This window comes from Sapajus apella, unplaced genomic scaffold, assembly GCF_009761245.1.
Source record: "Sapajus apella isolate SASKATOON/1434 unplaced genomic scaffold, GSC_monkey_1.0 scaffold81, whole genome shotgun sequence".
In the NCBI taxonomy this organism is placed as follows: domain Eukaryota; kingdom Metazoa; phylum Chordata; class Mammalia; order Primates; family Cebidae; genus Sapajus; species Sapajus apella.
In genome coordinates this window covers 4,048,817-4,071,659 of record NW_022437021.1, presented here as the reverse complement: position 1 = coordinate 4,071,659, position 22,843 = coordinate 4,048,817, and the positions used below count along the sequence as shown (strand labels likewise).

Sequence of the window (22,843 nt, the reverse complement as noted above, 5' to 3'; positions counted from 1 at the left end):
TTGCAATTCTCATCTCTGGTAAATAAGACTTTAAAGCTACAAAGATCATAAGAGACAAAGAGGGACATTACATAATGGTAAAAGGATCAATGCAACAAGAAGAGCTAACGATCCTAAATATATATGCACCCAATACAGGAGCACCCAGATACATAAGGCAAGTTCTTAATGACTTACAAAGAGACATAGACTCCCACACAATAATAGTGGGAGACTTTAACACCCCATTGTCAATATTTGACAGATCAACCAGACAGAAAATTAACAAGGATATCCAGGACTTGAACTCAGACCTGGACCAAGCAAACCTAATAGACATTTACAGAATTCTCCACCCCAAATCCACAGAATATACATTCTTCTCAGCACCACATCACACCTACTCTAAAATTGACCACATAATTGGGAGTAAATCACTCCTCAGCAAATGCAAAAGAATGGAAATCGTAACAAACAGTCTCTCAGACCACAGTGCAATCAAGTTAGAACTCAGAATTCAAAAACTAACCCAGAACCGCACAGCTTCATGGAAACTGAACAACTTGCTCTTGAATGTTGACTGGATAAACAATGAAATGAAGACAGAAATAAAGATGTTCTTTGAAACCAACGAAAATGAAGACACAACATACCAGAATCTCTGGGACACATTTAAAGCAGTCTCTAGAGGAAAATATATAGCAATAAGTGTCCACATGAGAAGCAAGGAGAGATCAAAAATTGACACCCTATTGTCAAAATTGAAAGAGCTAGAGGAGCAAGATCAAAAAACCTCAAAGTCTAGCAGAAGACAAGAAATAGCTAAGATCAGATCAGAACTGAAGGAGATAGAGACACAAAAAACCCTTCAAAAAATCAATAAATCCAGGAGCTGGTTTTTTGAAAAGATCAACAAAATAGACAGACCACTAGCCAGATTAATAAAAAAGAAAAGAGAGTATAACCAAATTGATGCAATAAAAAACGATAAAGGGGATATCACCACAGATTCCACAGAAATTCAAACCATCATCAGAGATTATTACAAACAACTCTATGCACATAAACTAATAAACCTGGAAGAAATGGATAAATTCCTGGACACTTGCCTCCTTCCAAGCCTAAACCAGGAAGAAGCCGAAACCCTGAACAGACCCATAACAAGGTCTGAAGTTGAGGCAGCAATTAAGAGCTTACCACCCAAAAAAAGCCCAGGTCCAGACGAGTTCACAGCCGAATTCTACCAGACATACAAAGAGGAGCTGGTACCATTCCTTCTGAAACTATTCCAAACAATACAAAAAGAGGGAATTCTTCCCAAATCATTTTATGAGACCAACATCATCCTGATTCCAAAACCCGGCAGAGACTCAACAAGAAAAGAAAACTTCAGGCCAATATCCATGATGAACATAGATGCAAAAATCTTCAATAAAATACTGACAAGCCGATTGCAACAGCACATCAAAAAGCTTATCCACTATGATCAAGTAGGCTTCATCCCGGGGATGCAAGGCTGGTTCAACATACGAAAGTCTATAAACGTAATTCACCACATAAACCGAACCAAAGACAAAAACCACGTGATTATCTCAATTGATGCAGAGAAGGCCTTTGACAAAATTCAACAGCCCTTTATGCTAAAAACCCTCAATAAGCTAGGTATTGATGGAACGTATCTCAAAATAATAAAAGCTATTTATGACAAACCAACAGCCAATATCATACTGAATGGGCAAAAACTGGAAGCATTCCCATTGAAATGTGGCACCAGACAAGGATGCCCTCTCTCACCACTGCTATTCCACATAGTATTAGAAGTTCTAGCCAGAGCAATCAGGCAAGAAAAAGAAATAAAGGGCATTCAAATAGGAAAGGAGGAAGTCAAACTGTCTCTATCTGCAGACGACATGATTGTATATCTAGAAGACCCCATCGTCTCAGCCCCAAATCTCCTGAAACTGATAAGCAAGTTCAGCAAAGTCTCAGGATACAAAATCAATGTGGAAAAATCACATGCATTCCTATACACCAATAACAGACTTAAAGAGAGCCAAATCAAGAACAAGCTTCTGTTCACAATTGCCACAAAGAGAATAAAATACCTAGGAATACAACTAACAAAGAACGTAAAGGATCTCTTCAAGGAGAACTACAAGCCACTGCTCAACGAAATAAGAGAGGACACAAACAGATGGAGAAACATTCCATGTTCATGGTTAGGAAGAATCAATATCATGAAAATGGCCATACTGCCCAAAGTAATTTACAGATTCAATGCTATCCCCATCAAGCTACCAATGACCTTCTTCACAGAACTGGAAAAAAACACCTTAAACTTCATATGGAACCAAAAGAGAGCCTGCATAGCCAAGTCAATTCTAAGCAAAAAGAACAAAGTGGGAGGCATCACACTACTGGACTTCAAACTATACTACAGGGCTACAGTAATCAAAACAGCATGGTACTGGTACCAAAACAGAGATATAGACCAATGGAACAGAACAGAGGTCTCGGAGGCAACACAACATATCTACAACCATCTGATCTTTGACAAACCAGACAAAAACAAGCAATGGGGAAAGGATTCCCTGTTCAATAAATGGTGTTGGGAAAGCTGGCTAGCCATGTGCAGAAAGCAGAAACTTGGACCCCTTCCTGACACCTTACACTAAAATTAACTCCAGATGGATTAAAGACTTAAACATAAGACCTAACACCATAAAAACCCTAGAAGAAAATCTAGGCAAAACTATTCAGGACGTAGGTGTAGGCAAGGACTTCATGACCAAAACACCAAAAGCATTGACAACAAAAGCCAAAATAGACAAATGGGACCAAATCAAACTCCACAGCTTCTGCACAGCAAAAGAAACAGTCATTAGAGTGAATTGGCAACCAACAGAATGGGAAAAAATTTTTGCAGTTTACTCATCTGACGAAGGGCTGATATCTAGAATTTACGAAGAACTAAAACAGATTTGCAAGAAAAAAACTAACAAGCCCATTCAAAAGTGGGCAAAGGATATGAACAGACACTTTACAAAAGAAGACATACATGAGGCCAACAAACATATGAAAAAATGCTCATCATCACTGGTCATCAGAGAAATGCAAATCAAAACAACATTGAGATACCATCTCACACCAGTTAGAATGGCAATCATTAAAAAATCTGGAGGCAACAGATGCTGGAGAGGATGTGGAGAAACAGGAACACTTTTGCACTGTTGGTGGGAGTGTAAATTAGTTCAACCATTGTGGAAGACAGTGTGGCGATTCCTCAAGGACCTAGAAATAGAAATTCCATTTGACCCAGCAATCCCATTACTGGCTATACATCCAAAGGATTACAAATCGTTCTACTATAAGGACATGTGCACACGAATGTTCATTGCAACACTGTTTACAATAGCAAAGACCTGGAAACAACCCAAACGCCCATCGATGATAGACTGGCTAGGGAAAATGTGGCACATATACACCATGGAATATTATGCAGCCATCAAAAACGATGAGTTTGGGTCCTTTGCAGGGACATGGATGAACCTGGAAACCATCATTCTCAGCAAACTGACAGAAGAGCAGAAGATCAAACACCGCATGTTCTCACTCATAGGCGGGTGTTGAACAATGAGAACACATGGACACAGGGAGGGGAGCACTACACACTGGGGTCAGTTGGGGGGAAGGGGGGGGGGGGGGGGGGGGGGTGGGGAGCTGGGAAGAGATAGCAAGGGGAGAAATGCCAGATGTAGGTGATGGGGAGGAAGGCAGCAAATCACACTGCCACGTATGTACCTATGCAACAATTTTGCATGTTCTTCACATGTACCCAAACCTAAAATGCAATAATATAAATAAATGGGGGAAAAAAAGGACATTCTGAACAGTTGGTTGGTTAATAAAAGTGTAACAAGATATTTTACTTATAGCACAGGTGTTTCATTGTTTGGGCATTCCATTTCAAACTGCTATGAGATGAGGCTTTACTGAAAAAAATATTGTAGTACACAGTGTCCATTGTTGAATTTGCCTAAATAGTGTTTTGTGCATTATGTCTGATGGCAAGGACATATATTTGGAAGCTGTTTTGGTTTAATTTTCCAACAAAGTAATCCTTCTCTCACAAATTATAATTGGATGATGCCACAGAATAGGCTTAATTCAGTTGTAAAAATGAGTAAGTTCGACCATATTAAACCCCAATTGGGAAAAAATGTATAACTAATTTCTTTAGATCTTTATCATACACGATTTCTTCTCGAATTATTTACATACCTTTCACTCTTTTTAAAAAATCAGGTAACACAAACAAAAAACAAAACCCCAGAAACAAAAAACAAATACTCTGATTTGTTCATTTCAACCTCCAAGATTACACAAGGAACATAATAACAGTGTTTGTGGAACATTTTCTCAAATTGTAACAGTAAATTAGAATATTCTGGGGCAGTTCTCGAATTTCAGTGCGGTAAGTATCATTTGTGGAGTATGTTAAAATGCAAATACCAAGGCCCCTCAGGACTCATTCAGGGGTCCACACTGCTGTTGGTAGCTATTGTGCTTTAAAACAGACAGAATCTAAGTTTACAGAGCTGAAGTTTCTTTTGATAAAAGCGTGAGATTATTTGCTTACTTTATTTGATTGTTCCATTTGAAGACTACACAAACACTTTAAAACAATATTGTATTGAACAATAACAGGAATAACGACATCAGGAAGAAAGCAGGAGGAAAAAACCTTGGTTCCCGTAGCCATTGTCTGGAGTGGGATATAGAGTTACATCTGACAACCCATGAGATGGTGTCCATGCCTGGAACGTAATTGACCAACAGTCACTGGAGTGAATTCTGGTGACCTCATCATTTCTATGGTGCCTCCTAAATGCTGTGTCACCTTAGGATTTGAAAACACCCTTCTCTTCTTAGACCATTCAAGTTATGATTGAACTGATGACAATATCAGGAAGAGAAACTTTTAAGCCCTTTTCAGAAGCTGTTCTATCTGCTTCATGTCATAAACCCACAGATGGTCTCTTCTCCCTTTAGGAGACCTCGAACATTCTTGTTTTACATTGTTAGGAATTATAATATTTTCAATATGCTGCTCTAAAAGTGCCATTTGTGTTTGTAATATACTGTCTTTAACCTAGAAGTATGTATCATGTAAACTACAGATGGTTATTTTTTATATTTATGCAGATGATCTCAGTTACTCACTGTCTGCTTTCACTAAACCTTCATATGAAAGGAAAGCTTTCCTCTCTCGGTTTGACTCCATGTGTTAAGAGGCTGGCAAAGCCGGCTGGAGCAATGAGACTCCTTCTGAGAGGGGCTTACCCTGAGATGGGGTGGGCTAGTGCAGAGACAACTGTGTTAGAAAGGGAAAGTTCAAACCAGCAGAAGTCTAATGCTTCAATCATCAGGGAAAGCTGGGGTGCGGATAGTTAGGAAAAAGAGAAGGAGAAAGGCCCACACAAAAGCAGTGGAAACTGGTAAGAAAGGTGAAAAAGAAGGAATAGAGTCTAGACTATTTTTTATGAATGGGTCCAGGGTTCTTAAATTTCATTTTTGGTAGCATAAAATTTCATTTTCCTGACAAAACAAGCCTTTGTGGGTCACATTTTGAGTAATTCAAGGTTTCTAATTCTTTCAACAACCTCCAAACACAGATCTGTAGCAACATTGGAATCTCACCTATTTATTTGCAGAGGGTCTTAGGGTATCTAATTGGAGCTTACTCCATGCCCTATATCCTCATGTGATTTTGTTACAGTTTCTCTTTTTATTTCAACCACCTTTGAAGGCATTGAATGGTACCATCATCCCAACGCCACTGCCCACCTGTGGGCACTGATGACCTTGTCTGGGATGGAGCCCCTCGAGGCCCTTCAAGCAGCCAGTCCTCAGTGTGACGGCAGAGTGGCTTTCCCCAGAGCCCTCAAAGTGAGAATGCTGCTGTGTCCAACCCGACATGGGGAGAGCAGTTCTTCCTCCCAGCTGGCTGTCACACTTGGTATCTAGGCCGCAAACAATGTGGTTCCTGTCTCACAGAGTTCCTCAAGAAAACATTTCCTTCAGTTTCTGCCTTTCTCTGAAAAGCTCAGAAATGAATCCATGGGGCTGAGATGAGGAATTAGAACCCATGGCACATACCATGTTGTTCTATCTATTCTTTTTCCTCTAAAAGCCCACTACTCCCTTTTTCTGTTTCTTCAGACTCAAAGCTTCAAGTAAACCAACTCCTGGGATGAGCTCCACTGGTGCATTAATCATGCCTGGTATGTCTGTATCTCACTGGGCAGAAAGGCCTCTCTGCTTCTGGGGTCCACTTCTTAATGCAGTTATTTGTTGGCCTGGTTTGCAGCCTCAGCACCTATGTGGACAGAGTGGGACATCTTATGTGTGCTATCCTATACACAGGTAGCATTCCAGCATTTGTCCCTTACTTTCTTAGAAGTCTAGGAAGCCACTGAAGTAAGCAGCTGAGTTAACCTCAAAGGTAGGGGGTCACATGGTTCTCATATTATAGCTATTATGCATTTGCCAAAATAGTTGTAAATCTCAGGACCTGTGTGCGATATTTGCTGCACGAATTCCAGGGTTTAGTTATGAGCCCCTAAGAGTGAACATGTTGTCTAATGTCCTCAGTAGATCTGACTTTCAGTTAGAAAGAGTAAAATTGGATAACTAAACTCTGTGACTATTAATTACCTCTCTGCCTAAACAAAGCCTGCTCTGAACAGCATTATGCTGTGGGTGAAGTTCTGGTCTCATGGCACCACCAGCTCACACTCTTCTGTGCTTCTACCTCCACCTCACCTTGTCTAGGGAGCCCTCTGTCCCTTGGGGGAAATAAAGGCCAGAAGCACTGTGGCCAGAGATGAGGAACTGGGGTCAGAAAACCATTTCAAAGCATAACCTTGACACCTATTAGCTGTATGACCTTTGGGAATTTCCTTAATAACTATAAGCCTCATTTCCTTATCTGACAAATGGAAATAACCTCAAAATGCTGACATGAATGTCAAATGAGATACTTCTGCCACTTAGTTAAGACTTGGAAAAAGAAAGTTGTTCTTATTCTTGGTTTTTCCTTGTATGGTTCTCTCCCAAGATGTCCCATGTCCCATATACATCCTCTCCCTCCCTGCACATGAAACCTGCTATCAGAAAAGCTTCAGAGAAACAAATTTCATTGTAGCTTCTAAGGGCATTATGGGAAGGAGATAGCACGGTTGTGGTACATAGTGGCATATAAATACTTTGAGTCAGTTAAGGTACATGTGATGGATCTGCAGACTGTATTTTTTCTGAAGATATTTGTGTGATTAAATGCCAGAAGCCTAAAAGCTTTCCCTTCATTCAGCAAATTTTACTGAACACCTACTGTGTGTGAAGCACTGTGCTAAGTATTCCTTATACGTACGGTAGCATTAGAAGCTGATATTGTCTCTGCACTCATGGAACTTTGTATCTTACAAATCAAAAAAAGGCTAATAGTGGAATGTCAAATACTGGCAACCATGTAGGGTGGAAAAGTAAACTTTAGGCATCTTCATGTTCACAAATCACTACATTCAATTTTATAGTTTGGTGGGGATGGGGGTGGATAAGAGAGTTTTAGGGGAGCTAGGAAATTGGGAGGAATGATGGGGAATATGGATTAAAACATAAACAATTAAATAGATAATTTAATTTCTAAGCAGAAGAGCATTCTATTAGGTTGAAAATAATCACACACAAGCAGCTCTAAGATCAAATGATCTCTTGATTTGAGACTCAAGATTGTAGACCAGCTTCCTAAAGCAGTTGAAGTTCAAATTCAATAAAATATTCCTTTATGGCTTGACTAAGCACTTAGGAACATTCCATAAAAATGGATATTCTAGAAAAATGGAAGTTGGCAATTTTCTTAAGAATTTTATTGAAAAAAATTCTCTTCTTCAGCAATCAAAAGAATGTACTTCTATTCTCCTCTATTATCAAATCAGAAAATACAAAAACCTAATATAATTACCAAAAAAATACAAAATTTTTACTAGGTGCTTTGCATAAGACTACCACATTTCACCAAAAATGAAATCCTAAAATGAGATTATATAAAAACAAAATTTTCTTATACATTAAACAAAATCTTTGAAACTTTTGAAAGGCTACTAAATCTTGTATAATATATAGTTTAACTATTCTCCAAATTTGATCATTTTTTAAAGGATTTAGAACACATAAATATTAACACCGCCTTCTCCCGTGGTGCTCACACATGAGCACTGTGATAGGAGCACTTAAAGAGATTTCTTTTTTTCAGTCCCATTTAATCTTTGACATCACTCTGTGATGTGGCTTTTATGCTCATTTTGCTCATAGGAAACTGAGGCTTAGAGAGGCTAATGTCATTTACTGGCAGGCAGAAGAAGCAGCATTTGAACTTCCAGCTCTGAGCTTTCTCCGCTAAACCAAGTGGCAGCACACAAGTCTCTATGGGTGACAGTCCTGGTAGCTTAGATTTTGCCTTTAATCTGAAAATAGCTTATAATTTATTTTCTAATTTAGAAACCGAAAAGGATGTGGATTAAGTTACTTTATGAAAACTATTAGCCAGCTCTTGAAGCAAATTTAAATCATTTTTCTATGACAAAACTATAAAACCTCATAATAATTTGACCTTTAGATTGCAAGAAAAAAAGGAAAGAAAGGGTGGGCAAAGGGCAACAGGGAAAGGGAAGAATAATCAGGCTTTAGTGCAGCAGAGTAGAGTAAGAGATAGATTCCCATGAGTAATTCCCGCATGAATGAGGGACACTCATGCTTGGACCTTCGGGACCTAGTTACCTGCCTATTGTAGGCTCCCACGGGCCCCACTGACTTTTATACTAGGAATGCTATTAGGATGGTATCAGGACTGCTTATGCTGGGAAGAGAGTGGGCATTAGAGATTAGGTACCTCCTAGAGCAAGAGGCTCACTGAAATATAATCCTTTGTATTTAGACTCATACACAGAGTAAAACAACTAAACATTGTAAGATTTTTGGATGTTTCCTGGAAGTACATGGTATTTGCTTTCAAGTATGTGCAGACAGTCATCTGTTAGATTCCACTTCTACCCAATGCAGAAAATGATGTGATAGGCCAGTTTTACCTTTGAGTTCCAGACCTTGGATGAGTAACATGGGAATGTACACTCCATTACAAAAGACTTCTTTGCTGAGTTGAAGTGGTCTTCCTGGAGTGTGGGAGGGCAATCCAGGTCGTCATAGAAGTGAGACTCCAAGTATGGGACAGTGTGGCTAAATGTCCTTTTCATTCATTCTTTTTGATGTGGTTAGGGTCATGGGCTCTAGAGTCCAAAGGTCTGGGTTTGAATCCCAACTTTGCCAATTCTTAGTTGTGTAACCTTGAGCAAGTTACTTAATCACCTTATGCCAAGGTATGCTAAATAGTAATGTGCTAAATAGGAATAATAGTAATACATAGGCATGTAGTGGGGGTTATATACAACAATTTCTATAAGCCATTCAGTACATAGTAAGCTTTTAAGAAATGTTAGCTCTTATGGGCCAATTGATTCTTAAATGAATATTGAATAATCTCCTAATATAAAATGTGTCTGTCTTATCACTCAGGAGATTTTAAGAAAAGAAATTATTTCTTCTCTGTAATTTAGGTCAGAAAATCTAAGGAAATATATAGGTTGAAAACCTTCTAACCACAATTCCATAATGAGAGGGGTAATGTCCTTTTCATAGGGCAATTCTAAAGCTGGAATTAGTGGGGTTGTATCTTGGAGGAGGTTTCAGGGACTGAGTCTCTAGAAAGGGATCTGGCTCCTGGTAGAAAGATTTAGGACATTTAGCTATTAGTTCTATTCATGAGGCTGGAACCAGGCATTACAGAGCTGCTTACAAAGCAGAGCAATTTCTGAATATTTCTGGGAATCAGAAGTTGTGCAAGTGTGTGTGTCTATGTGGGCATGGGTAGGTAAAGGGAGGGGGGATAGATGCGGGAGGCTTAAGGACAAAGTGAGTTGAGGTAAGTCAGCTTGTCTGCAAGAACCACAAAATTTTACCTGGGGTGGAGGAGACGGAGAGACTGTAACAAATCTAGGCTCACTGGGGTTTGGTTTGTACATTTATTGTGCAATTCCTCCTGCCTCTTGAATTTTGATTTAAGATGTTCCCAGCCCTTTAGGTGCAGCAAGGTGGCGTATGAAGAAGAGAGTTCTTTCTGAAAGAGGACCCACCAGAAGGGGAGAGACTGCACATCATTACAAATCTGGAGTGAAAAGGCAGAGAGTATATCTTTTTATATTGCAAAGAAGAATTATCTCTTTTGCTTTATTATTAGAAATTGTTTCTAATAATCAAGTTTTCTGAATAGTCACCTGTACCTTAATACATCTAGCAAAACACATTTTTAAAGCAGTGCCTAATATAACCAAGGATTTATTGCACTCTCATTTTTTAACTACTGTTATAACACAGAGAAAGGTAAAAGGCTTCAAAAATGTTTCTACTATATAAATATAATTAATACACACTTTAGTAAAAATTCAATGTATAAATTAATTAAAATGGATTAAAAAATTATTGTGTATGTTCATGGACTTTGACCACATTTGGTTACGCACTAATTCTATGTTTGGTTTTACAAAGGAATTATCTATTAAACTAATATTAATATGTATTGAGCACCTATACTATACTATGTGCCAGGCACTTTGCTAGAAGCTTACCCTAAAGGAATCAGGAAGATAAACATAGTTTCTGCCCTCAAGGAGTCTATCAGAGAACTGAGATGTTATAATAAGTGAATGTGTAGTAAAACCATATGTTAGGCCTAAAGAAAGTCTCGTTCCTGCTCCAAGATGGCCAACTAGATGCAGCCAGGAGGAACATCTCCCACCAAGAGACCAGAACATTGGGAAGACTGGCACACTCCTAGCAGATCTTCAGAGGGAAGGCATCAGGAGTGGATAGAGGGAAGACACAAATGCTGGGCTGAAGGGGAGGAAGCTGGAAATGCTGCACTGGCTACAGCGCATTGGCTCTCATTCCTGGCCTCCAGTGATTTCTCCCGAAGGGGTGAGTTGAACAGGCAAGGAACAACCCACTCTTGCCATGGGCCTCTGGAATCCCGCAGGAGTAGGCCCCTTGATCACCACAGACCCTTGTTTTGGCAGGGAGAGCTGCTTAGAGAAGTGGTAGGGGCAGACCTCCAGCCAGTGCAGAGCCCAGAGGGTTTGGTGTGGGAGTGTCTATAGTGGAGCACAGCCAGGGATGCCCACACCTCTCGATTCCATTGGATCCCATAGGAGACTTTAGCCCTTAGGATAACTGTTGGACCTGAATTCTGCAGGGTGGTCTTGCCCATGAGATGGGGCCAGTCCAACCTGAGTACTCCTTGGCCTGCTGGCCTCTCCAGGGCCCAGATGCTTGGCTGTGTCTGCTTGCATTGCAGCCCCCAGGCACCTGCTGGGGGCCTATGTCATAGCTCTTGCACTGGAGGACCACCCATGGCCAGGAGAATGCTCCAGCAGAGCTGCGCCCACTGAACACACACCAGCCCACCTGTGCCTGTCCCCGACTGCAGCCTTCTCCACACTGCTTTGCCTGAACACGTTCACCCACAGCCACCCACCCCCATTGCTTTGCCAGTACATGCATGCCTGAGCAGACCTTGCTTTCCCTTCTCTGCGAGTGCATGTGCATGTGCACCCTGCTGTGTCACTGCTGCCAGTGTAAGTGTGCCCTCTCTCCATTTGACCCACCTGGGATGGTTAATACTGAGTGTCAACTTGATTGGATTGAAGGATACAAAGTATTGATTCTCAGTGTGTCTGTGTAGGTGTTGCCAAAGGAGATTAACATTTGAGTCAGTGGGCTGGGAAAGGCAAGCCCACCTTTAATCTGGGTGGCACCATCTAATCAGCTGCCAGCGTGGCTAGAATATAAGCAAGCAGAAAAATGTAAAAAGAGAGACTTGCCTAGCCTCCCAGGCTGCATCTTTCTCCCATGCTGGATGCTTCCTGCCCTTGAACATCGAATTCCAAGCTCTTCAGATTTGGCATTCGGACGGGCTCTCCTTGCTTCTCAGCCTGCAGACAGCCTATTGTGGGATCTTGTGATCATGTGAGTTAACATCTAATAAAATCTTCTCTCTCTCTATATATATATATATATATGTATGTGTGTGTGTGTGTGTGTGTGTGTATGTGTATGCATATATATGGTAGGAAGGTGGTGTGTTAGGATTCTCTAGAGGGACAGAACTAATGGAATACATACATATATATATGTATGTATGTGTGTGTGTGTGTGTATGCAATACATATATATATATATATATATATGTGTGTGTGTGTGTGTGTGTGTGTGTCTGTGTGTGTGTGTATATATATGTATTCCATTAGTTCTGTCCCTCTAGAGAATCCTAACACACCGCATTCCTACCATTGTCATTGGAGCATTGATGTACATGGAACCTGCCAGCCCCACCAGTGCCCCACCCCTGCACTGACACTGCAAAACCTGGTAGAGACACAACAACAACAACAAAAACTTCAGGCCAATATCCTTTACGAACACTGGTGCAAAAATCCTCAATAAACTACTTGCAAACTGAATTCAGCAGCACATCAAAAAGCTAACCCATCATGATCAAGTAGGCTTTATCCCTGGGATGCAAGGTTGATTCAACATATGAAAATCAGTAAACATGATTCATCACATAAACAGAAATAAAGAAAAAAAAAACACATGGTCATCTCAATAGATGCAGAAAAGGCTTTCAACAAAAGTAAAAAAACTCATTTAAAAAACTCTCAATAAACTAGATATTGAAAGAACGTACCTCAAAATAATAAAAGCCATTTATGACAAATCCTTAGCCAATATCATACTGAATGAGCAAAAGAAGGAAGCATTCACTTTGCAGAGGGCAGAAGAGAAGGATGCCCTGTTTTACCACTCCTCTTCAACATAGCATTAGAAGTCTTGGCCAGGGCAATCAGGCAAGAGAAAGAAATAAAGTGCATCCAAATAGGAAGAGAGGAAATCAAACTATCCTTGTTTGCCAATGACATGACTTTATATCTAGAAAATCCTGGAGTTTCAGTCTAAAAGCTCCTTCAGCTGATAAACAACTTCAGCAAGGTCTCAGGATGCAGAATCATGTACAGAAATCACTAGCATTCTTATATATCAACAACAGACAAACCAAGAGTCAAATCAGGAATGCTTTCCCATTCACAATTGCCACAAAAAGAATAAAATACCTAGGAATACAGCTAACTAGGAGTTGAAAGATCACTACAATGAGAATTATGAAACACTGTTCAAAGAAATCAGAGATGAAACAAATAAATGGAAGAATATTCCATGCTCATGGATAGGAAGAATCAATATTATTAAAATAACCATACTACCCAAAGCAATTTACAGATTCAATGCTATTCCTATCAGGCTACCAATGACATTCTTCACAGAACTAGAAAAAACTATCTAAAATTCATATGGAACCAAAAAGGAGCCCCAAAAGCCAAGGAAATTCTAAGCAATATGCAAAAAGCAGGAGGGATCACACTACCCAACCTCAAACTATACTACAGGGCTACCGTGACCAAAAGAACATGGTACTTTTCATCAGTAGACCAATGGAACAGAATGGAGAGCCCAGAAACAAGGCCACACACCTACAACCATCTGATCTTTGACAAAGCTGACAAAAATAAGCAATGGGGAAAAGATTCACTATTCAAAAAATGGTGCTGGGATAACTGGCTAGCCATAGCCAGAAGACTAATACTGGAAACTGAACCCCTTCCTTGCACCATATACAAAAATCAATTCAAAGTGGGCTAAAGACTGAATGTAAAACCCAAAACTGTAAAATCCCTGTAAGACAACATAGGCAACACCATTCTGGACATAGGAATGGGCAAAGATTTCATGACAAAGATGCCAAGAGCAATCGTTAACAAAAGTAAAAATTGATAAGAAGGATCAGAAAGAACTAAAGAGCTTCTGCAGAGTAAAAGGAGCTATCAACAAAATAAACAGACAACCTACAGAATGGGGGGAGGAAATTTTTGCAAAGTATGATCTAACAAAAGTCTAATATCCAGCATCTCTAAGGAACTTAAGCAAATTTGTAAGAAAGAAAAACATTAAAAAGTGGGCAAAGGATATGAACAGGCACTTTTCAAAAGAAGACATACATGCAACCAAGAAGCATATGAAAAAAAGCTCAATAGCAGTGATTATTAGAGAAATGCAAATCAAAACCACAATGAGATACCATCTCACACCAGTCAGAATGGCTATTACTAAAAAGTCAAAAAATAACATATGCTAGCAAGGTTGCAGAGGAAAGGGAACACTTATACAATTTTGATGGGAATGTAACTTAGTTCAGCAACTGTGGAAAGCAGTGAGGCAATCCCTCAAAGAGCTAAAAATAGAACTACCATTCAACCCAGCAATTGCCATTACTGGGTATATACCCAAAGGAATATAAATTGCTCTATCATAAAGACACATGCATGTATTGCTCATTGCAGCACTATTTGTGACAGCAAAGTCATGGAATCAACCTAAATGCCCATCAGTGGTAGACTGAATAATGATAATGTTACATATACACCATGGAATAATATGCAGCCATAAAAAAGACTTAGATCATGTCCTTTGCAGGAACACGGATGGAGTTGGAGGCCGTTATCCTTAGCAAACGAATGAAGGACCAGAAAAGCATGTACCACACACTTTCACTTACAAGTGGGAGCTAAATAATGAGAACACATGGACACAAAGGAGGAACAACAGATACTGGGTCCTACCTGAGGGTGGAGGGTAGAGGGTGGGAGGAAGGAGAAGAGCAGAAAAAATAAATATTGGGTATTAGGCTTAGTACTGGGATAACAAAATAATCTATACAACAAATTCTCATGACACTAGTTCATCTATATAACAAACCTGCACATGTCGCCCTGAACTTAAAAGTTAAAAGCATATATATAAAGATGAATCTATATTATTTCTTCATATATGTTGCACATGTTTACATAATATATTCTACATATATGAAGAAATAACATAGATTCATCAATATAAATGTAAGTATAATATGTAAAATTATACATATTTAATATGTTCTTAAAATTTATCACTTAGACAATTTCAAATTAAGATTAATTTGTGATGTCAATCATTTTTAGACAATCAATAAAAGAAATTCTGATTATCTGAACTTTCTGGTTGTTTGGATTTTGACCAAATGTGGGTTTATTATCTTTATGTTTTAGAAGCAAATGTAGTCAATTATCAAAATAAATACATAAATAAATAAAATAAATATATATCTATCATAGTCTAGAGATAGCCATAGGCAAGGCTGAGTCACAGAGGGGCTAAAGGAGGTTCCTGGATCTTTCTTTGGGCTTCAAATGTGACTATACAGAGCTCTTCCTGGGGAAAGCTGATGGGACCTGGGCAAGGATCCCAGCCCTCTGCTGGCCTCACAGACTGAGTGACTGATTTACAGTGCTTGGGGCCAGTATGAGTTAGAGACAATCAGCTCACCTATTTGCAGAGCCAGCTCATCTATTGAGTCTAGAGTGATGTGGATATTACTGACTTTTCTCAGTTTTACATGAGCCCCACTGAAGGCCTGTCCTGACGTTCTCCCTTCAACAGTGTTGCTGTCATAACCACCATGGAGGAGGTGAAGGTAGCATAGAGGTGACTTCTCTGTATGAATTTTCTTCCCTATCCCCACTTTGAACAGCAGGTTGAATTGGTGAAATGTTGTGTGTGTGAAGCAAGTGCCCCATCTTAACTCCTGGCTTTAATTGAATTGTTACCATTAACTTATCCTACTTTATCATAGTAGATAGCTTTGAAATTGTGTTCCTAGTACAATCACTTTATTTGGTAAATCCCTCCTTGAGTGGCTTTTGTGGGAGTGGCCATTTTGTATAACATGATCCTGCTCCTTGGCTATATTTAATTGGTACATTGATAAGTGCTTGACTACATAGGCAGGTACATAATAGATCAATCACAGTCTCTTTTTTTCCTGGCTTTGACTGTGGCTACAGGTGTTAATATTTGCATCAGAGATTGGTGACTGACTGACTCAAGCTAGGACAGTTAGAGCCTTTCTTAGAATAGGCAGAAAGGAACCCAGAGAGTTGAGCTTCAGCGATGGGATATAAAAATCCAGTTGCTGTGAGTAGCTGTGTTTCCTGCCACGTGGAGAGAATCCGTCTGGGTGAACAAGAATGAAACTGACAAGCAGAGCAAAACAGAGACTGTAGCAAGATGCCGGTGTTACTTAGAGCCCTGGTTACAGTTGTGCTTAAGGCTGACCTGCATCTCTGCCCTTTCTGATGTGTCATGTGATTGTTCCAAATTAAAACACCCTTTTTAATATTATTATTATTTTGCTTATGTTGGTTTAAGTTAGGTTTCTGTACAAATCTTTATCAGATTTTCTTTTTTGTTTTAGTTTGATTTACATTGCTATATTAAATGCATTTATTGTATGCCCCCCTAAATCTTTATGGAACAAAGCAATTTCTAAGTCTAGTAATGAAGGGGGAAAAACATATGAGTATATTTATACCTCATACTGCTTGAGGACGAAAGAAGAGGTGGTAAGGGTAAAATCAGCAAGGAAAGTGAAATTTGTGCCCAATTAACAATTTTGGTGAGTAATTTTCTAAAGGCCATTTTGAAAGTTAGAGACCTAAGGTTTGGAAAACCCACATTGTTCTCAATAGTGCATTCTTGGAATACTTTCACTTTGATTTAATCCATTTTTAAAAGGTATCTATATTTGCTATCCAGTAACAGTCTCTTTCATATTGTAGATAATCAGTAAATGTTTATTGAATGAATCCATGCAATGTCCCTAGCTTTGAGGATCAGAATATTTCATTTAATTGACCTTAGGTAAGCTATTTAACTTTCATAGCAGTTTCTCTTGTGTTAAATGGATATTGAAATACAGATGATTAAATTCAACATGAAATTTTGAAATTATTTCTGAACACCTATTGTTAATACAACTATTTCCATCTTTAGCTAGTGTTCATTCTTTAAGAGTCTGAAGTGAAGCATTGGTTCAGCACCTGCCTCATTAGTCAGCTGCCTCATCTTGAATCTGTATGACCTGGAAAGGAGACTATGATGCGATCCATACAATACCTCCTACCTTAACCCTCAGTATATCATCAGGACCTGTTGCATCTAATTTTATTTTTGAGTTTTTATTTATAATTATTTGTAAAGATATTTGATGTCTTTTATTCTTCCAAAGAACTTCCAAATGGAAGAAAAATTTACTTATTTTTCTTTTTTGAAAGAGAGTCTCAATCTGTTGCCCAGGCTGGAGTGCAGTGGGCCATCTTAGCTCACTGCAGCCTCTGCCTCTAGGGCTCAAGCACATCCCCTGCCTCAGCCCCAGCTGGGACTGCAAGAGTGTGCCACCAAGCCTGGCTAACTTTTAAAAAAGATTTTGTAGAGATAGGGTTTTGCCTGTATAAAGCTTTATACAGGGTCCAATGGAGCTACATGGTAATTACAAGATAGGATGGTAGATATCTTCATGATCGTTTTTTTCCATTTTGCTATTTCAACTGGCTAGAAATGCCTTTAGCATTGCTATTTAATTATTTTCAACTATGCTTTTCTAAAAAGATGAAAATAATAAGAAAATGGAAGAATAATAAAATCTCCTGGAAGGAAATAAATAAATCATCATCGTGGCATCAAACTTTAGTTTTCTTTTTGTGTTATACAAAGTACTGCATTACTTAAAAGTAAGGAATAAGAGAAGTATGGAGATACATTTTTGCAGTCTTTTGAGGATTCAAAGTTTTCCCTTTTCTTTCCATAATGGCAAATAAAAAGAAGTTGATAGAGGAAAGCATTATTCGATGAAACAGAAGATGAATGCAAAGAGACAGATAGCAGCTTCCTAGGCTCTAATGATGACAGTAAATTGGTCAGAGAAGTGAAATCTAAGCTGTGAGTCCTCAGATGACAATATTCTGGGTATAATTTTCTCTTCCAAACTTAAGAATCAGTGAATGAACAATTCATTTCTAAATAAATAAAGAAAATATGGTATTCTCAACCAGTTAGTCACTCAACAGCAAATATTTTGCAATAAGAACTTAAATCATTCTATTTTGCTGAAAAGATATTAAGAGTATCTTTTATCGTTTCAAATTGTTTCAAAATTTGTTCCATATGGTTTACTAGCAAATGAATTCTGAAGGCAGGTGTGTTTACAAAGATAATTGGAAGAGAATATAAGATATAGAAATAAAAAAATAATTGGATTGATTATTTTAACTGGTGCTCATAAATCCAGAAATAAAAGTTTTTGGCACTATGGAGCAAAGAAGATGGCAGTCTTTGTGCTGATGGCAATGGTGGCTTTCTGGAGCAGCCACTGCCATGATGCCTCTAGGGAGGTGCAGCTGGGGCTGTGTACCCAGGCATTCCTGTGCCCTTGGGGGCTGGGAGCAGGCAGGAGCCCCACCCTTCCAGGTGCTGCTGTGGTTGTCCAAGCCATGGGTGGCATCTCAGTGCTTTCAGGGGCCCAGGAAGCTCCTCTTCCCCCACAGGCTTCTGCTGCCTGGCCTCTCCCCACTCCCAGGAGCTGCTCTGATTTTGGAGAAAAGTTGAGGCCAAGCCCAGGCACCGTGGCAGCCTGGCTGGGTATGTGCAAGCTCTGGGAAGTGCTGACCTGCCAGCCCCCTGCTGCCTTGGTCCCCTCTGGACCTTGGGCACCAAGAAGCATAGGAGAGAGTCCAAGGGGGTTGCTGAGGGCAGCTCTGCGCTGACCTGCGGGTGCCCCTCGGCATGAACAGCCTGGGCACTATAAACAGCAGTAGGAAGCAGACAACTTCCTGGGCAGAAAGGGGCAGGCCCCCAGTGAAGCCTCGCCTTCAAGCCAGGGAAGGCCTGAAGCCTGGGGGCTGGCCTGCCAGTCTCACAGACCAAGGTGGGAGCTTATAGTGCTTTTTCTGGGCCCACCCATGGCTACCCATGGACAATCAGTGCACATTTCCTCTCCTCTGAAACCCATAAAAACCTCAGATTCCACCAGACTCAAAAATGCTGAGAGGATGACCAGCTGCAGAGAGGAGCTACCCACCCCAGGGTCTCCTTTCTGCTGAGAGCTGAACACTCATTGGGACACTCTGGCTGCAGACAGGAGCTACCCACTGTGGGTCTCCTCTGAGCTATTTTATCACTCAGTGAAGCTGCTACTTTGCATTGCTGACCCTCTTTTGTCCACGTATCTCATTCTTCCTATCTGCAGGACAAGAACTTGGGACCTGCCAAATGGCAGGGTTAAAAGAGCTGTAACACAAACAGGGCTGAAACATGCCCCTTGCTTGCCACATTGTGGCTGACAAGAAGGAGAGCAGAGAGAAGGAGAAAAGAAATGTGACCCTTTGGGGAGCACAGACCTAGGAGCTTTCCAAGCCAGGGCTGTGACACCCTCTTTGGGGCTCAGCAATTCCTGGTGTCACCAAGCTTCTGGGCACCAGCGCATTCCTTGGTGCCAGCTATGGAAACTGCTTGCAGTATGCCTGGTCCAGCTGCAGCCTTGCAGGTGCCGGCTCCTGGAGCTGCCTGCCCCACTGCAGCCAGCGTGCCTGGCTGTGAGCAGTGGCCAGACATCACACTTGCTTACCCACACGCCCCTCACTGCTCTGCTTAGCCTTGGCAGGCATGGGCTTCAGGCTGGTATCATGAGCTGAGTGCAGTCTGCCAGGCTGAGTGGGCACAGTGGGCCCAAGCAAAACTTGGGCAAAGGCATCACTGGCCACAGAGATTTCTGGCTGTCAAAGCAACACCCCAAGAATCCTGTGACAATGCAAACACGATTCCGATTTGTTAAAAATTTCAAACATCTCACATTTTGATATGGCCAAACAGAGAAGAACCATGAATATGCTAAAACCTATTAATGAGTTATTTGAAATCGGGAATCAATACTTACACTATGGATATGCTGCAGGCTCCTGTGTGATAGGTATGGCAGTTAGTTGAATTTTAAACACATTGTCCATTTTGGATATAGGTACCTACAAAAGCAGGAAAATATGGAATGAGAATTTAAATTTGCTATGCATAAATTCTTATTAAAATTTCTAATTTTTTTTTACTATCCCTTATTCTTATTTCTATCAATTATTTGCAAAATGATTTAAAGTATTTAAAAAAATAAAAAGGGTTTATTGGCCCCAGATGGCATAGGGTGATTTTTTTTTTCTGGTATTATGAAGGTTAATGAGCTCTACTTGATGTATTTCAGTAAGTTTATCAATGTACATCAATAAGTGAATGGATAAAGGAATGACTCTAGACCCAATCAGTAAGAATGTGAGGTGACTTTCAAAAATAATATACAATAAAAGAAAGCAAAATAGAAAGGACATCAAACTGAAGGAAAAATAGAGCGCTTGAGAAACAGCCAAATATAGCTACAGGTTGTAGCAACTACTGCAGTCTTCTTAGCTACAGAGAAGGCATGACTGCTCCTGTGCTTCTCATCAACATTTCAAAGTTACAAAGTTACCCAGTCAATGAATGCATCATGGTCAAATCTTTTCATGTATATGGGTGTGAATATTTTAACAAAAAAAGAAATCAAATGTAAAAAAAAAACACAAAAAACTCCGTACTCAATTCAGTTACAAAGTTGGAGGCAGACAGAGTTGTGCATACCTATAGGTGTGTTATCTGAAAGAAGATATTGTGAGAACATAGTCTCCTGAGTTTGAAAAAACTATGTATTACACATCAAAATGCAACTTTTAATAAGTCTGCTTTCCTTTTCTATAACCCAACTCTAACTCACTGCTTTGGAACTTGCGCCTTTATTCTTTATGTAACACTTATACTTCATTTCTTGCTGCTTTTCTCTTCTCAGTTGACAGTTCCAGTTTCCACAGAGGCAAAAAATAAATAAATAAAGCAGCTGCATTTAAATATATATTTAAAATTTGTGATGTATATGCAAGGATGTTTATGGCAGCATTACTGATAGCACTGATGAATTTAGGATAACTTAAATGACCGTAAGTATGGGAAAAACTAAATAAAATATGGGAAAAACTAAATAAAATATGGGAAAAACTGAACTTATGATCACTTAAGTGATCATAAATATGGGAAAAACTAAACAAAAAATATCATACACTGATATTCTGGAATATCATAGAGCCACTAAAAATAATGTAATACTGGTATTAAAGGCTATTCATGACATACATTTCTGAGTAAAAAGAAGGAGGTTATAGAACAATATGTTTAACAAGATCCCATTAAAAAGAAGAGATCCACTTTCTATGGATATATTAAATGTATATTGTATGTATATAAACATATGCATCTATTTTATACACACATATATCTTATACACACATGTATATTATACAGCATATGTGTTTGTGTGTTTAAAAAGAGTGGAAAGATACTCATTGGATTTGTAAGTGATTATTCTGGAGAAGGGGGAATGGGGGTAATTTTCACTTTTAATTTTAAACATTTCTATATTGTTTTCTCTTCTTCGTTTAACAAGAAGGCAATATATTCATAATTCAAAACATTTTTTAAAGATAGAGCATATCTGCTATTGAGATTGTACTTTATAAGTGGATGTCCATTATTTCTCTCTCTCTCTCTCTCTTTTTTAGAGATGGGGTCTTGCTATGCTGCCCCGGCTGGTCTCAAACTGCTGTTCTCAAGCAGTTCTCCTGTCTTGGCCTCCCAAAGTGTTAAGATTACAGGCATGATCCATTATGCCTGGCCAGATGTCCATTTTTATGTGTCTCCTCTAAAAATGCATTATGTGTAAAACTGGGTCTTCAGTATCTGACTTTTCATCCCAGGCTTAAACCTTTCCTAGACTCTTGAACCTGCCATTATCTCTTCTGAAGCATAGAAAAGGCACAGAGAGGTACAATGATTTTTTAAAAATCATCATCTAAGCTCTTGAGAGTGGTAAGTCAACAAACTAAATCATAATTAATATTTTGCTTAGCCACCAATGGAGAATATCAAATCTTATTAAAACATTGTTGGAAACAAACACAAATCACTGACCACCTCACAGCCTTTGCAGTCACTTTAGAAAAGTGCAGCTTTAAGGCTGACTTGGATTTTTTCACTCCCAGTCTCATCCTCAGACAGCCTAATTACTGGGAAACAGAAAGCTGAATTTGTAATTATTTTATGGGGGCGATTTTTCTGCCCCCCCTACTTTCAACTCAATTTAGAGTGCTTTCTTGTCTGACGATTGGAGGACTGGGGGATATCTCCATTAAATTCCCCCAAAATGGAATCATGTATAGATATATTGTAACAAACTGTTCATTCCCTGATGTTTGAGTTTTTGAAAATGCATTAGTTTTATTTTTTTAAAAAAATTTCATTAATTCATTTACTTCTGCAAAGAGTGAGATTTTGTCTAAGTCAAAACACACACACACACACACACACACACACACACACACACACACACACCACCCAGGTACCCAGGCCCACACAGTCAGTCATTTACTAAACCAATCTAGGCCAAAGAGACTGTCATCCTTCAGCCCTACAAAGGGGCTCAGTGTGTGCATCTTGCCCAGAATTAGTTCTGGGCAAACAGTTCCTGAAATGGTGAACAGCTAGCTCATGTGTAAAATGATTGCACATCAGCTCCCCAGCTGCTGCAGCCCAGCGCCAGAGCCGCAGAGGCCAGGGAAGAGCCTTCCCCTGAGGCCAGCCAGGCAGAGACGCGGAACATAAAACACATTCCAGCGGTTGGCATCTGGGCACGCAGCTG

At 39.6% G+C, this 22,843-nt stretch overlaps 1 protein-coding gene across 1 annotated transcript in view; it reads right to left on the bottom strand.

Moving 5' to 3' along the window:
* SAMD9L (sterile alpha motif domain containing 9 like) overlaps positions 1-22,843 on the bottom strand; it is a 131,128-nt gene that overhangs the window by 20,007 nt on the left and 88,278 nt on the right. Inside the window, exon 3 of the transcript XR_004261187.1 lies at positions 20,009-20,093. The gene's annotated coding sequence lies outside the window, so the exon portion shown is untranslated. The remainder of the gene's footprint in view (positions 1-20,008; positions 20,094-22,843) is intronic.